Genomic DNA, 17,832 nt, shown 5'->3' on the forward strand with positions numbered 1-17,832 from the left:
CTTGTTGATAAAAATTGTGGAATCCTTCTCTCCAATTTCCCAACTTGATGCTTGATCATGCTTTAAAGGTAGATTTGCTGAAGCTAATGTTTGATTTCCATGAGTGTCATTTTTCTCCACAAATACCACACTTGTGAAGAAATTATCTTCAACAGTCATTGTTACCATGACACTAAAGACAATTGCTTCAAAAGAGAGCACTGAAAGTAGTAATGGGGAAGCAATTGGGAAAACATCAGTAGACTTGCCAGTGTATGCAAACACTTAGTTTTTTATAGAAAAGGGGTCAAAACTAACATGGTAACAAGTTAATGAAGCTATTTCAGCAAAGAGCCTTGAGGCATATCTAGAGGACAACTGCAGAAGCAACACCAAGAGAAAGAAAATATCTCATACAAGATAAGGGAAAGAGAACAATTGTTGATAGTCCAGGGGGAGAACGAAGATGCAAGATGATAGTGGATCCAATCCTTATGAAAGAAGATTTAGAATCATAAGTGAAGAGGAAGTAGAGGATACAAAGAGAAAAACAGAGGAAGATAGAAAATCATAGCTTACAGGAAGGAGAACTGAGATTGAAGCAGAACAAGAACTGAAGAAAGAAAGAGAGTTTAGGAGGAAAGAACAAGAACAAAAGCAGAAACAAGAAGAAGAAGAAAGGCAAGGTGCCATAGCAGAAGAAACAACACCAATACAGGTTGAAGAGAAAGAACAAAACCAACCAACAACAGAGGAGGAGGCTGAACAGATGTAGGATCGGGAGCTTGTTCAGAAGATTGAATACTTGATTGAAGTTGCAGATATGGAATTGGAATTAGATCAATAGAATGAGGATGTTGACCTAATGCCGAGTGCACCACGGGTCACCATTCAGTCTCCATCACCTCCAACAACAGAGTTAGCTTTGAGCAAAGAAGGGGATGTTGTTCCTCTTGATGATGATCTAGTAATGGACTTGTACAATCTGTCTTATGATGAATTCTAGAAGAGAATCGTATGAGCACGAAGAAAGCAGTTTACAGATGATCATGTTTCACAGAGAGAGAGTGATAGTGGCGACCACCAACAAGAATCCCAATTTCATTGTCGAAGCTAACTTGGCCCTTGCAGGTGCAATAAGATCAAACAAAATATTTAATGGCCAAGAATAATAAATTGGCACAGAACTTACAAGTTTCTCGACAAGAGATAGAACAACTCTGTGTAGCAACATAGAACATAGTCTCTACACAAGTCTACTTAGATGAAATGAGAGCAACGATACTTGGTGAAGTATCGACACTTGGTGAAGTATCAACACTTGGTGAGACCATGAAAGACCTCTACAAGGATCTCATAATCATACATAAGGCAGTTGTTCACTTGCATGGTTGCAACATCAAAGAAAAGGCTTTTTCAAAAGGAATGTACAAGCTGTCGTTGTCATCGTGCAGGAATGGATAATGCGATACAAAGGGGTGCCACTTAACTTGTTAAAGAAAATGAAGCTACAGGTAGAGTTGAATATTAAAGCAAGATTTCGAATATTGATTCATAACAACAAGCAGCTCATCCCGTTCATTGGAATTATTGAAGCCTCATATGTATGGTTATGCAAAAATTTGGATTTCATGGTGAAATCATACAAGATCCCATCAGTTGGATCACTCACTAAAGCCAAATGCATACACTAGTTTTGGCAAGATATTGAAGAGTACTTGGAGAAGCCAAGACAAATTTCCACCAAGGAGGATTTGGAGATGAGTAGACAGAACATGCAAAATTAGATCAGTGGTCCTGTCCAGATTAGAACAATGTTGCTCTTGCTTGAGAGGGATGTTAAAACTGGCTCCAAGTCATTGTACCTAGATGTTATGGAGGCTAGAGTCTTCTTCCAGCCATAAATCATTATGTTGTTTGGGGATGTCATCGCACAGTACCGAGCTTGGCACCAATATATGACCGAGAAGCATCAAGTGGAATTTGTTGAGCTAGAGTTTCCCCTAACTCAAGCATCATAGTGTTTTATCTTGTTAGGTTGTCAAATTGTCCCTACCCTATTTTGTCTTATATGGGTACAAGTGTAAATTTTAATATTATTTGTAATTATGTTGTAAGTGAAATTCCAAGTATCAATATTGGAATATGAAAAGTTATGATGTAATGTAATGAGTCATTTTGTAAAGAAGTTGAAGAGTCATGAGGGTAGTCCAAAGGTTACAAAGCAAAGTTGAAGAGTCACCCGTCTTGTTATAAATAGAACCTCATAATTCATGTAAAGGGATTTTGGATAGGCTTAGGCTTAGAATGAGCTTGGGAGTATTGTGAAAAGCCTTGGCTTCTTCGTAGCATAGAGTGGGTATATTTATTTGGAGGAGAAAGTGTTCTTGACTTTAATTTTCCACTATTGGGGCTAGTGGTCGTCAATGTTGTAATTATGAATGGAACTTTCACTTACAATAAAAACATAATAGACATGCTTTCATGCATATGTTGTGAATATAGTAGGAATATTCTTATTGTATTTGCAATGTATGTTGTTTAACTTAAACTTATGCTTATGAACTATTTAGTTTGCATTTGTATGAATCTTGTTGAATGCATGTTGCCTTATTAATTCATCACTATAACTTGTGGATTATTCCTCATCTTAGCTTGTGATGTCATTATGCTTGTGTATTCATTTCAAGTTGCATACTATTATAGGCTTCCAAGGGGCATACTTCCCTTTCCCTTCATGCGTTATAAACTTTATACATCGCAATTGAATTTATGCAGGGTCACATACTTTCTCTCACCCAAAGTTATTGTACTTCACTCTATGCATTTTCGCACCCAAGGCATAACATTACCACACACTCTTTGGACTCCTACTCCAAATGATGTGAGGTCTAGTTGGGACTTCATATCAGGGAGATCCCCTGAATGTTGGTGGGTCCAACACCGTCAACACTAAGTAAATTATCTTTTAAACCATCAAATATAATTTGCTTTGCTTTTAACTCACCTTTTTTGTACTTTTTCTTGGTAGTAGCGAAAGCATTCTTCAGAGGCTCAAGTACTTTCCCTTGAATTTATTCCAAAAAATTAATTGTTATTAGATATGATTTCCAACCCGACTTTCCATGCAACAAAATTAGATGAGTCACCCAAATTCTCATTTTACTTGAAGAAGGAAGACATCTTGACTTGAATAGATTGGCTCCTTCAACTTTCCCAGATATGATTTCTTCAATGCTTGCCTCCTTTTGGGCTTGTCCTTCACATTAGCTCTGATACCATGTTAATGTTCCATATTGTTCTATGTTGTATCAATTACTTTAACCCAATTCAATAGTTCAATTAGAAATATTTCCAATAATAATTAATCTTTCCAATCATCAACAACAATTGTAGATAGAACAATAAATGCATTGAAAAAGGAGGTAATCAACACATCAACAAGAGACACTAGGTTTGGTCAAAGACCATGGAAAAACCCCACAAGGGGGAAAAACCTTTGAAATTCTTCTCCTATTAGATTGTCATAAAATGTTCAACAGAGAGTACAATGAGCCCAATACAATATCATCTAGTAAAATAACCCAATAACATTCAGAAATATGTTTTCAACATCAATATATATCAGTGCTAACTTTTCTTGTTTTCCGTTAACTTTAGTCAATAGTCAAATTTCATTCAAAATTTCAATTCGCGGGGAGGAGGAATTGTGTGAGAAAATGAAGGCTTAAAATTTCTCCCTTGAGCCTGCAAGCGAAAGAATGCAGCTGAATTTTTCCTGTGACAATTCAGTGATTATAATCCAAAACCCTAGAAATAGATGTGAGCTTCAGACCTTTGCAAACTTCTTTTGTTGACCCAACCTCACACTTGTGTGAACCAATCAATGAAGATGAGAAGCAAAAGATGCTTGGTGATGTCCAAATGAGCTTGAGTTCACTTGTATTTATAGTCTTCCAAGGGTGACCAATTTACCATTAGGTCTGACTTGTCAAATGTGCATATATGGGCTTTTCTTCATAAGCAAACTTGCCCTTCTCCAAATTTCATATTATTTAGGTTTATTTTGGTCCTCTCAAAGAGCGGAATTCAATGCAATCATCATCTCCATAAAATGAGTTGTCCAAAGTGGAATTTGGACGTAGTTTCTAATTTTAACAGGAAACTGAGCCGGATAGAACCAGTTGGAACCACCAAATCAAATGGATAAGGGCTTAGTCAAGGCTTGGGCGAGTGGTCTCCCTTACATGTTGATGAGGTCATTTCTGGCCATCAATAGAACCAAACTATTGGCCTTAATTTTCAGAATTTCCTTTATTCATTGATATCCTTTATATGATTTGAAAAGGAAAATTGTTGTTTTCTTTGCAAGTTTGGAATTTTCTTAGTAATCCATTAAATTAATTGAAAAAACAAGAATAAGGCTAGTAGGCATTGTGTTCCATTTTTCACTCAAAATTGTATTAGAAGTCATATTGGCACTAGTTGCATCATACCTCTATTAAATCCATTGGTTCCTAATTTTTTTGCACTAATATCTTTTGAGTATTATAGGTCATCTTACATTAGCTTTACTTCCATTTCATATGCAATTGTAGTGTATTTTGTGCACCCTATTTATTGTTAGTTGCATAAAAAGGAAGTCACACTATGTAGTGTTTTGGAAATTCAATAAAAGTGTGTTTATCTCAAAAGTATAAACATATAGTGATGTGCTTGCAAAATGAAACAAGAAAAGTAATTTTTATTTTTTTATTTTCAATTTATGGAGTTGTGAATTATAAAACCAAATAAATAAAATTTCATTTAAAGAAAGATAAATTCATTCATAGTTATATTTTATTATTTTTATTTCTTTGAGTCTAGTCACAAAGATCACAAGTTACGTTTCACTGCCTATACCTTCAATAACAAACACCAAAAGCAATGTTAATATTAAAAGTAATTAGTCTTTTATTTTGCATCTAGTAACACAAATGATTCTAGCTAATATAGGGCCCTACAATAGGTGTGGAGAGAACACTCCAAGGCCACTCTAACTCAATCATATAAGTTTATTAAAGAGTGCTAAAGTTCAATATCATATTGGTTCTTGGAAAATATCCTCTAACACAGTAGTTAAATACTAGGCCATGTGGAGATAAGTGAAGAGAGATACCCCCTCTCTAGCTTGTCATTGTATTTGTGGACTACACCTATCTTGGGGTCTCAATTTGGGCACCAATCTAATGTGTAAATTACATATTTAGGGCCATGAACATATATACCCTACCTATGGGTGTGGTTTTGACCTGTAAATGTTCCCCTCACCTTCTAATTACAAAATAACAACTTAATTTCCTTTCCTAGGTACCACCTATGTGACAACCCCTTTGGGTTAATCCTCTATTGTGAATAACTGTAACCATTGTTGTAATAAACCAACATAGATCCATATTAAGTACAGAACTAACATGACCCGAGAGGGATCAAATTTCTTCACGTGCAAACTTTTTTAGAGTGCAAAATACAATGTGTTATCTTTCATTGTTTAAATTGTATTTTTGAATGTTAAATAGAGTATACATAGGACCAAATAAAAATTTTAACAATATTTTTTTTCTATAGATAGATATATATGAAGTTGATATCAACATAAATTAGTTAACATGGATCTTCAAATAGTTTATTTAAATCATTTGTTGAAATATTTATGAAAATTATAATATTTAAACCTTTGATTAACACATTTATTTTTACTTCTAATTACTTTATATCATATTCATTTTTTTAATTATAGTCGACATTATTTTTCTATTTAGATTTTTTTTAAAGGGGCTCAAACGAACAAACAACATACACATCCCTCATATTGGGTTGTAGAATGAGCCTCTTGTCTCAATAAAAAAAACATAAGCACATAAACTGGTTGAGAGATAGGACATGGATTTCAGAGGTTGGGGAGGAGGTTGCTTAGGAATGGAAGGAAGTGGTTATTATAACCAATTATGTGTTGATTGGTGGGCCTTTAATGGGATGAATGCACATTGAATTAAGCTAGAGGAGGAGAGGATGGGCCCATACTTCTCTTGAGGAGGTCCACAAGAAAAAAGGACAAAAATTTAAAGTGTGGAACAATATTGGCAGGAGCGGGACAGTGGTATGAAGAGTTGGCATGACAACTCGCCCATAACCACACATAGTTACAATTGGAGGAAAATGTCTTGACAACACATCACCACGAAGATGATTAGAATGATCATCATGGGAATGTGACAGGGGAATCCCCATAGAGGATGGAACAACGTAGTTAGGCAAGAGAAAGAGGAGTGAAAGTGTAGAATAGGGGAGAGTATTATGGGAATAACGAAAGGAGGAATTGGGAGAGTGGAGGCGATAACCTTTTGAGAAGCCAAAATGTTACATTGTGTGACATAACATAGAGGAAGAAGATGAACACAAAGAGAGAAGAAAAATAAAAGAGTGGAAAGCACACACAAAGGAGGGATATTTACCCCAAGGAGGTGTGCATGAAGACATGGTGAGGAAATAAGAAACATTGGAGTAGAAAATAGGTTGGGACAAACTTGTTGTAGAAATTAAATAACAAGAATACTACTGGTTTGCAATGTTGTAGTTTCATCGAGTTTCCCAGTTAGGGTAGAGGAATTGGGGTATCTTATTTGTTGGGATTTTCATAGAGATAATTGAACCTCTAGACTACCAATGTTGTTGACTATGTGAGAAGTTCCTTTGAGCACCCTTCCTAAAGCTCTGAAATCTAGCTGAGGGGTGATTGGTTGCAAGAAAGGTTTTAGTGCAATCCAATCTAAGGTTGGGTGGAAATATGAAGTCCTAATATCAGTTGTTAGGCTTCACATTATAAGATAAGAACTCATATGAATATGTGCATGTGATTTTTGTGTAAATGCTCATTGTGTTGTTAAAATGATGTATAAGGCATTATTTGAATCTTTATGTATGTGAACCTCATATAAACACTATGTAAATGCTTATTGTTTTGTTAAATGCATATGCTAATGATAAGGCTTGTGTATTCCTATGTTTTTTTTTTTAAAGAAATGGGTAGAATTTTCATTATATAAAATGGAAAAGGTTCAAGTCTCATACAAAATTCAATTTTGTGCTCTCTACAATTTTCATTGATTTACATTGGATAGGGACCTTCTTGCTACCAACATTATTTACATATAGTCTTAGAACATAACTATAACTGTAGACTCTCCAGAAAACACCACTATATTCTATACATTGACATAGCATATATATATATATATATATATATATATATATATATATATATATATATATAGATATATAGATATATATATAAAATTAAAACGTAAATCTTTCAGCTGCTACCGGGCTCGGGTTCATCACCCGCAGGTTCATCCACAGTAGTTGTCAATTCCTCCACGACATCCTCTTCATCATCTAGGACCCGCTCAACAGCACCAACCTCAGCATGAGCAGCGTTGAAGACCGTGGCTTCCCCAACCCTGAAAACTTCTTTTAAGACCCCGACAGTCACAGTTTCCACCTTAATTTCGATGTTATCCACCTTTTGTTGTACGCTCAACACATCTATACACATGCCTTCCATTGTCTTCTGCAATAATTCCAAATATTTACCCAATCTAGATAATTGAGCATAGATAACAACCATATTTTTGTTAATTTCCTTAATGATATCCTTTATAAATTGTTTACAAGAATTCTCCACCAAGTTCTCGATTCTTCCACCACTACCATGACCAAACCCTGAGCTTCCGAACCCTGATCCTCCCCCACTACCGTTACGCGCGGAGGCCATCTTCACAGCAATCCACCTTTGAACAATAATGATCCTTTGATTAACTGACCAGAGCCAATTACAATATATAATAGCCTGTTCAAACCCAACATTCCTCCCGATATTATCCTTCATAAATGCAAGACGATTCAGAGTCTTGTCAAGGAAAATTCCCTCCATATTTTCCACTGCCAAAAATAACCAAGGTCGTAATGCGATGGTACCATCTTCTCCAGCAAGTATGACTATATTGCATATCCTAGTGAGTAACTGAAACCTTGATGCCCACTTGTCCTTGTACATGATTTTCATTCTGATGTAACTACACATGTGCCTCAACTCACAACCTACGGACCTTGCATCCAAATCATTGTGAAGGAACCTCAGGGAGCTAACCATAGTAACTACCAACTTCATTCTTTAGAGACCCATACCCCGTAGTACAACATTGACCTATTGTTACAGATCAAGGGATGTGAAATTAGGTTATGTTTTGATTTATACATAAACTACCTTATTCTAGCAACACCCCTTCATTTCCCTGACCATCCGCCATGTGGTTATTGGCACACAACACATGGAATAAGTTAACTTTATCAATTTTGTTTAACAAATAAATTTTCCTTGACATGATTGAGGAGGTTTCATCATCGATAAGATTTACATTCTTGAGTATCTTCACGTATTTTTGAATAATCATCATGGATTCACCAACTATAGATAATATTTTGATACCATTAGCCAAACTGATTTTTAGACCCTGCCAAAGAGAAATGGCTTCCACTTGATTATTTGTCACAATTCCAAGACCCCATGCATACTTTACTTATATTTTTTATTCAAGGTTAACAATTACCCCTCTCGCTCCAACCTCCCTGAGCGTATTCCTATGTTATTGGTGAAGAAGGTCTAACTTCTATGTCTAGTGTTGATATTTAATTCAATATAGATAGTTGAGTATGAGACATGGGTGAATCTCTATTATTTAATTAATTACTTACATTAAAATGATTTGTAATACCAGTGCTTGTGCTATGGGAATGATTTCGGGAAGCACACATATTCTCATATATATATGGGGAAGACGACCTAAATAAACACACTAACACATATAGATTGGACCAAATATATATACATATATATGCATATATGAAGCTCAAGAGAGATAGGCCCATGGAAAGTGTCGAGTCTCCCTGGAAAAGTTACTTTAACAATAAGATTGTGGTTGTAAGCTTAGGGTGGATAGCCTTGTCGATTAAGAGTCAAAGGTTGTGTATAACATGTGTGTGTGTGTGTGTGTGTGTGTCATAAGCCCCGGAGATAGCGCATAAATGACTAATTGTTTGAGGGATTCGTTGAATGTTGTGACATCCCTATGTACACATATATAAATAAGCCCTATGTGTGTGTGTGTATCCTAAGCTCTGGAGATAGCGTGTAAATGACTAATTTTTTTAGGGATCCATCGAGTGTTGTGACATCCCTATGTACACATATATAAATAAAGTATAAACTCAGGAAGGGTGAGTATGGGAAATTAAGTGTCGTAGAAGCCACTACGTACCTATATGTGTGTGTATCATATAAGCTTAGGAGGAATCATCACAAGTGACTAAGTGTCATGGTGCCCTTGTAACATATATATCTATATGTATATGTTATGAGTAGTGACAAGTTTTGACTAAGTGTCAAAGGGAAAATGGAGCGAAGATGGAAATGGACTTCTTGTTAGTTAACATAAAGGAATCCCCTTCTCAGGATCTTGGAGTGTTTTCCAAAAAATAGCTAGGGATAGGGTGAGGGACAGAGGTTGAGATAAGAAATATTCATGTCATTTGACATGGAAAGTTATATCTCACCTCGGGCGTTTTTCAATGTATACATTATGGTTGATGGGTAAGATAGATGAAGGCTGAGATAGGAGATCTTCTTCTTGTTTGATTTGGAAAGTTTCTTCTCGCCCCATAGGTGTATGTAACATGGTTTAGGAGAGAGAATTACATGGAAGCCATTAAGATCCACCAAAAACTCATAAAATTATTTAAACATAAAATCCTTGTTTGGCACCAAAGGGTCAGGGCTAGTGTGACCCAGGACAGGTGTCAATATGACGTTGACTTAGGCTGACATGGTGCAACAATGGTGTTCCATGTGGTAGCTATATGTTAGACTCCGTCTCAACATGAGATTGATTCTTCTTCAAAACAGGGTTTTGAGGAAGAAATCATTTAAATGTTGCTTTTTTAAATTATGTAATTTGTTCTCCAGCTTTTCAAAAGGAATCAGCGACTTCAAAGCTCCTATCCCTGCACAAGCACAATTCAAAGCATCATCAGCAATCAGGGGCAAAAATCTATTTGGAGAAAGTCTCACTGGAAATCCCGAACAAACTTCATTGTCACAGCTATTGAATTAAATGATTGTGTAAGCGCTGGGAATGCCCTGCTGTTTATTTATCAGAGGAATGTGATCCGAGGTGATTTTGTGCCTGTTAGTGGTGACACTGTGAATAATATGTCTTTGAGGCTTGGAGACAATCATTAAGAAAGTGGTTCTACGGTTTTCTTCATTTAAAATCAAGAAGATCAGATGCTGATGTGCCTCCAATTGACGATGTTGTTAATAGAATAATCGAGCCTAACCCAGAGCTGTTTGCGAACTTAAGAGGTTTTGTAGCGTATTCCAATTGACAAAGATGATGTTTCAGATCTCAAGAAATTTTTCAATGCAGTCCAGGACCTGGTTGCAGAGAATCTTGTTTCAGCGGGTCATGACATTAGTGATGGGGGTATAGTTGTATCTCTGTTGGAGATGGCTTTTGCAGGAAACTGTAGGATGAAAGTTCACCTAAGCTCTAAAAAGTGTGATACATTTGGCTTACAACCGTTAAAGAAAAATTGTGCAAATGATGCCGGGAATGAGATAAGAGTCTGACAGTGGACTCTCTGAATAGATATGGCAATGGTGAAATTGGTTTGATGGTTGGGTGTAGCCCGGAAGGGCCTTGGACAAGTATACGTTCTGTCTTAGAACTGGTTTGGGGGCAGCCTCTGGCCCCATAAATCATTGATTACAAGTTACCAACGTCCAGCAACCACAACGAACACACATGATGATGATCATGACTACAGCACGAAGGGAGTCGCACACAGACAAATTGAAATAGCAAAAACAAACCTTTGCCCACTCTTCGGCATTGGAAAATATAGTGTATAGCTCAATCCCCCGTCTGCTCATCACGTTATTGTTCAAATTCAATTGCTCACAAGTCATCATAACAATTGAAGGTCTCATAATCAAGCTGTAGAACTCTACGGACTACCATTGGCAATGGCGATGGCTTCCTCCTCTTTAGGCTTTCTTAGCATTCCTTCAATTAATATCCATGGTAGCCGGAGGTCTTCTGTGAGATCTCCTCTGTTTTTTACAGTAAAAGTAAATGCAGAAGCTATAGATGTCGAGAATAATGAGCTTTCTGTGTCTACAGCAAATGCAAAGCCTTGGGAGGTGTTGTTTGAGAAAAAAGATGCAAAAGCGGGCGGCCCTTATCCTGTGGGTGTTTGCACAGGGCGCGATCCGACGAAGAAGAGTGCCGAATGGTTGAGACAAAGGGCACCCGAGTACCTAGCTCTAAATGAATCTGTTCTTAAATTGGTCAAGCGGTTTTCTGATTCAAATAAGCCCATTGCTTCTATCTGTCGTGGGCAATTGATTCTTGTTGGTGCAGGTATATTGAAAGAGAAAACATGTACTGCGTATCCAGCTGTAAAGCTTGATGTATTGCTTTCTGGCGGTGAATGGTTAGAGCCAGAACCTATAACTACGTGTTTCAGAGATGGGAATTTAGTGACAGCAGCAGCTTGGCCTGCACACCCACAATTTATCTCTCAGATCATGGCATCATTGGGAATTAAAGTGTCGTTTTGAGGAGTTGTGCGCATTGTCTGTAAACTCAATTTTTATTCCGTGTGTATAAAAACTACTGTGCTGTAGAGGACCACTAGATATAATAAGTTGCAGTTGCAGTGTATAGTTGATGTATAAACCATTTTACTTAAGTTGGGAGGTTGAATCATGTCCCTATGGAGAAAACGATGACTATGGCCGGCTGCTCAAAAATTGGCTATACCGTATCAAGCCATCAATAACACATGAACCTTTTCATCCTCGGGTTCCATCACATGATTATCTGATAAGTGAGTTCAATCAGTCATCAAGCTCATCAACACCAACACAATTGCGTTGGAATCCTTTCAACATTCCAGATACGAAAACAAATTTCATTGATGGACTGTTCACTATATGTGGAGCTGGTAGTTCATTCCTTCGGCATGGCTTTGCAGTGCACATGTATGTCACAAATGCATCTCATGGTGTTGACCTTCGAGGATGTTCTCAGTCACCTTCCAGAATCGAGGGGGACGCTTCTGATTGTGCTTCCCCAGACTTAGTGCACAAGGCAAGGCAACAAATGGTTGAGCATATTGACATATGGCTTTCACAATGCCAAGATCCAGATCACGGTGGGATCTTTTGGAGATTTTGTGGGATTGCGGGCGATTGTTGGGATGCAACCATGTAAACCGCTCTCAGTACAGTTGTCATCATGAGCTGAATCAGCAGAATGTTAGTTTAAAGGTTGTTTTATTTAAATGGCAAGTGTAACGTGGCTTGATCTGCAATGCACTTGTTAAAGGGCGATCTCCACATTCCAAGTGCTATTTTGGTCTAACAGCAAAAGGGAACGTGGCAGGCGTTGCAACATGTGAGGCATTCGATTCATATAAGGAACATATGTGGCAGCATGGAAACGACCTTCAGCAGAGACACTTGCCGTGACTTTTTGGGAAAAATAAAAGTCAAAGGCCAAATTTAAACACAGATAACTATCCCAACACAGAAATCGAATTAGTTAGTTCATTTTGGGTCTTCACGCTGAAGTGGTTAGGCAGTCAGAGGTGATTATGCAGATGAATAGCGGCAATTACGAATGGCTAGATATGTATCTGCTGAGATTTAGGAATCGATGAGTAGCTTTTGCTATTTTTCATTGTGCCAGTTGAAACAGTTCCATTTTTTCATGGATCAGTTTTCTTCTGAGCCATTTAATGTATTAAATAATTTTTTGTAAAAAGAGAGAGAGGTAGGGAGGAGAGTTTTTTCTGAGCGCTGGGAGCTGCTGGAGAAGCAGAGAGCTTTGTAATGTACAGTTTTCTGCAGAGAATTTAATGGAATTTCACAGCTCTGTTTGCTGAGATTCATGTGGTATGTTGATTTAGCATAAGTTTTTCCCTTTGTCTCATATGTAATCAGTTATATTCCATTTCATTTCATGACCCTTTCAAGCTGAACAAATGAAGTGATTAGGTAGGAATTCATAGTATTATATGCTCCTCCTATAAGTTTGTTCGCTTTCGATGTTTTCTACTGTTTAAGGAGGATTCAGAGTTATTGTCTGCCCTCCTTAACTCCTCGCCAGTCTTGCCATCCCGTTTGAAACCAGATTTGGTGTTAAATTGCATGCCTACCTTGCCTCAGTTGACAACCTGTGTAGTCATTATATTCTTCTGTTTGAAGCTGTGATTTTGCCCATGTAGCCCAGAAAAGCCCCGTCATTCCATTAAAAAACCCCAAAAATCATTAAATCAACCCCCCTTATCAATTTACTAGCCTAAAATCTTTATTATTAATTGGTCAGCCTAATCATATTGAAAGATCTATCGAATCTGACCCGAGAGAGCCTTCTCATACCTCGTAGGGCTAGCTACGAGGTGAAATGGTTTGATGTAGCCTTGAGAGTTTGTCTATCTCAGCCTAGGTGAATTCCAAGTGCTAACATATTGGCGACCATACTGGGGAGAACAAACTTGTTTGTGTGTTGATGTGTGAGTTTCGCAAGTCTTAGACGAAGCCTGAAGTTACGCCAGAAGCCTTCGAAAACGCTCTTGTTTTACATCAGCGTTAGTAGATAAACGCTGCTTCAGTCAATCTCCGTGAGCTTGTGAATACGACCACTTCATTTGAATTTCACCCCAGTACATGTATCAAGTTCAGATCTGATTGTTGATAGTGGACAACGATCAGACACTTGAAAGACTGAATCATTCACCTGGCGACTCCAACTCGATCCAGACATTCCAGTACCTGTTGATATGTTCATGCAATGGTAGGGTATGTGGCAGACCCTGCATTTTGTAAAACTCTAGATGGCGTTAGAGAAATGTTAGCAGGTATTGAAATTAATGAAGAATTTTTCAGTATTTTCCTTCAATGTGTGAAATCTCTGAAGCTTCATCTTGAAGGCAAAACTAGATTTTATGAGTTAGTTGTTGAAAGAGTTGAAAATGAAATTCAGTATATCGATGAGCAAATTCAGTCTTATGATTTCCAAGACCCTAAAAAGTTCTTGGAAATCCTTCCTCCATCGAAACAAGCAATAACAGACTTGCCTATAGAGGTATACATTGACAGTGTGCAGCTGGAAGTATGCATTGCAGAGTTGGGGCAGCCAACAGAGTCCGGTGTCCGTGATCCTATTGCGGCATACATGGACACATTTTTCAGTTTTATTGATAGATCAGGCTATCTTTTCCATGACCAGGCTCAGTATGTGCATGAAGGGCTGCCAGCAACTGCATCTGTGACTTCGTGGCAGCATTCTCAAGCGGCTTCATTGTCAGGTTTAATTGAATGGTTAATTTGGCATTTTAGCATTACCTGATCTATTGTTTGTACAGCAGATTAGAATAGGTTTTGTACATAAATAAGCAGCCATAAGGGCAGCATCTTGTTTCAGTTGGCTTTTAGTTTGATTGAGTTAAGTTTCAGTGTGAAAATAAGTCTTCAGCTGTGTTGATTTGTTGATGATGACTCCATTGCCCAATGGTGGAGGCACGGTCTGCTCTCCCAAAGTTCTGCGGTTCTTGGCACCTCCAGGAAGCTGCAGCTGCCATCCCAAGTGGAGCCAATGTTAGACTCCGTCTCAACATGAGATTGATTCTTCTTCAAAACAGGGTTTTGAGGAAGAAATCATTTAAATGTTGCTTTTTTAAATTATGTAATTTGTTCTCCAGCTTTTCAAAAGGAATCATCGACTTCAAAGCTCCTATCCCTGCACAAGCACAATTCAAAGCATCATCAGCAATCAGGGGCAAAAATCTATTTGGAGAAAGTCTCACTGGAAATCCCGAACAAACTTCATTGTCACAGCTATTGAATTAAATGATTGTGTAAGCGCTGGGAATGCCCTGCTGTTTATTTATCAAAGGAATGTGATCCGAGGTGATTTTGTGCCTGTTAGTGGTGACACTGTGAATAATATGTCTTTGAGGCTTGGAGACAATCATTAAGAAAGTGGTTCTACGGTTTTCTTCATTTAAAATCAAGAAGATCAGATGCTGATGTGCCTCCAATTGACGATGTTGTTAAGAGAATAATCGAGCCTAACCCAGAGCTGTTTGCGAACTTAAGAGGTTTTGTAGCGTATTCCAATTGACAAAGATGATGTTTCAGATCTCAAGAAATTTTTCAATGCAGTCCAGGACCTGGTTGCAGAGAATCTTGTTTCAGCGGGTCATGACATTAGTGATGGGGGTATAGTTGTATCTCTGTTGGAGATGGCTTTTGCAGGAAACTGTAGGATGAAAGTTCACCTAAGCTCTAAAAAGTGTGATACATTTGGCTTACAACCGTTAAAGAAAAATTGTGCAAATGATGCCGGGAATGAGATAAGAGTCTGACAGTGGACTCTCTGAATAGATATGGCAATGGTGAAATTGGTTTGATGGTTGGGTGTAGCCCGGAAGGGCCTTGGACAAGTATACGTTCTGTCTTAGAACTGGTTTGGGGGCAGCCTCTGGCCCCATAAATCATTGATTACAAGTTACCAACCACAACGAGCACACATGATGATGATCATGACTACAGCACGAAGGGAGTCGCACACAGACAAATTGAAATAGCAAAAACAAACCTTTGCCCACTCTTCGGCATTGGAAAATATAGTGTATAGCTCAATCCCCCATCTGCTCATCACGTTATTGTTCAAATTCAATTGCTCACAAGTCATCATAACAATTGAAGGTCTCATAATCAAGCTGTAGAACTCTACGGACTACCATTGGCAATGGCGATGGCTTCCTCCTCTTTAGGCTTTCTTAGCATTCCTTCAATTAATATCCATGGTAGCCGGAGGTCTTCTGTGAGATCTCCTCTGTTTTTTACAGTAAAAGTAAATGCAGAAGCTATAGATGTCGAGAATAATGAGCTTTCTGTGTCTACAGCAAATGCAAAGCCTTGGGAGGTGTTGTTTGAGAAAAAAGATGCAAAAGCGGGCGGCCCTTATCCTGTGGGTGTTTGCACAGGGCGCGATCCGACGAAGAAGAGTGCCGAATGGTTGAGACAAAGGGCACCCGAGTACCTAGCTCTAAATGAATATGTTCTTAAACTGGTCAAGCGGTTTTCTGATTCAAATAAGCCCATTGCTTCTATCTGTCGTGGGCAATTGATTCTTGTTGGTGCAGGTATATTGAAAGAGAAAACATGTACTGCGTATCCAGCTGTAAAGCTTGATGTATTGCTTTCTGGCGATGAATGGTTAGAGCCAGAAACTATAACTACGTGTTTAGAGATGGAATTTAGTGACAGCAGCAGCTTGGCCTGCACACCCACAATTTATCTCTCAGGTCATGGCATCATTGGGAATTAAAGTGTCGTTTTGAGGAGTTGTGCGCATTGTCTGTAAACTCAATTTTTATTCCGTGTGTATAAAAACTACTGTGCTGTAGAGGACCACTAGATATAATAAGTTGCAGTTGCAGTGTATAGTTGATGTATAAACCATTTTACTTAAGTTGGGAGGTTGAATCATGTCCCTATGGAGAAAACGATGACTATGGCCGGCTGCTCAAAAATTGGCTATACCGTATCAAGCCATCAATAACACATGAACCTTTTCATCCTCAGGTTCCATCACATGATTATCTGATAAGTGAGTTCAATCAGTCATCAAGCTCATCAACACCAACACAATTGCGTTGGAATCCTTTCAACATTCCAGATACGAAAACAAATTTCATTGATGGACTGTTCACTATATGTGGAGCTGGTAGTTCATTCCTTCGGCATGGCTTTGCAGTGCACATGTATGTCGCAAATGCATCTCATGGTGTTGACCTTCGAGGATATTCTCAGTCACCTTCCAGAATCGAGGGAGACGCTTCTGATTGTGCTTCCCCAGACTTAGTGCACAAGGAATCGTTGAGCATATTGACATATGGCTTTCACAATGCCAGGTTCCAAATCATGGTGCGATCTTTTGAAGATTTTGTGGGATTGCGGGTGATTGTTGGGATGCAACCATGTAAACCGCTCTCAGTACAGTTGTCATCATGAGCTGAATCAGCAGAATGTTAGTTTAAAGGTTGTTTTATTTAAATGGCAAGTGTAACGTGGCTTGATCTGCAATGCACTTGTTAAAGGGCGATCTCCACATTCCAAGTGCTATTTTGGTCTAACAGCAAAAGGGAACGTGGCAGGCATTGCAACATGTGAGGCATTCGATTCATATAAGGGACATATGTGGCAGCATGGAAAAGACCTTCAACAGAGACACTTGCCGTGACTTTTTGGGAAAAATAAAAGTCAAAGGCCAAATTTAAACACAGATAACTATCCCAACACAGAAATCGAATTAGTTAGTTCATTTTGGGTCTTCACGCTGAAGTGGTTAGGCAGTCAGAGGTGATTATGCAGATGAATAGCGGCAATTACGAATGGCTAGATATGTATCTGCTGAGATTTAGGAATCGATGAGTAGCTTTTGCTATTTTTCATTGTGCCAGTTGAAACAGTTCCATTTTTTCATGGATCAGTTTTCTTCTGAGCCATTTAATGTATTAAATAATTTTTTGTAAAATGAGTGAGTGAGGGAGGAGAGTTTTTCTGAGCGCTGGGAGCTGTTGGAGAAGTAGAGAGCTTTGTATTGTACAGTTTTCTGCAGAGAATTTAATGAAATTGCACAGCTCTGTTTGCTGAGATTCATGTGGTATGTTGATTTAGCA

General features: G+C 38.1%; 1 pseudogene; it reads left to right on the top strand.

Annotated features, from left to right (window-relative positions):
• Positions 1–11,101: 11,101 nt before the first annotated feature.
• LOC149214581 (protein DJ-1 homolog D pseudogene) lies at positions 11,102–11,698 on the top strand (annotated as a pseudogene).
• Positions 11,699–17,832: the final 6,134 nt, after the last annotated feature.

The sequence above is a fragment of the Pinus tabuliformis genome, chromosome 1_1, assembly GCF_031772625.1.
Source record: "Pinus tabuliformis cultivar Carrire ecotype Pingquan chromosome 1_1, CPIR1, whole genome shotgun sequence".
Classification (NCBI taxonomy): Eukaryota; Viridiplantae; Streptophyta; class Pinopsida; order Pinales; family Pinaceae; genus Pinus; species Pinus tabuliformis.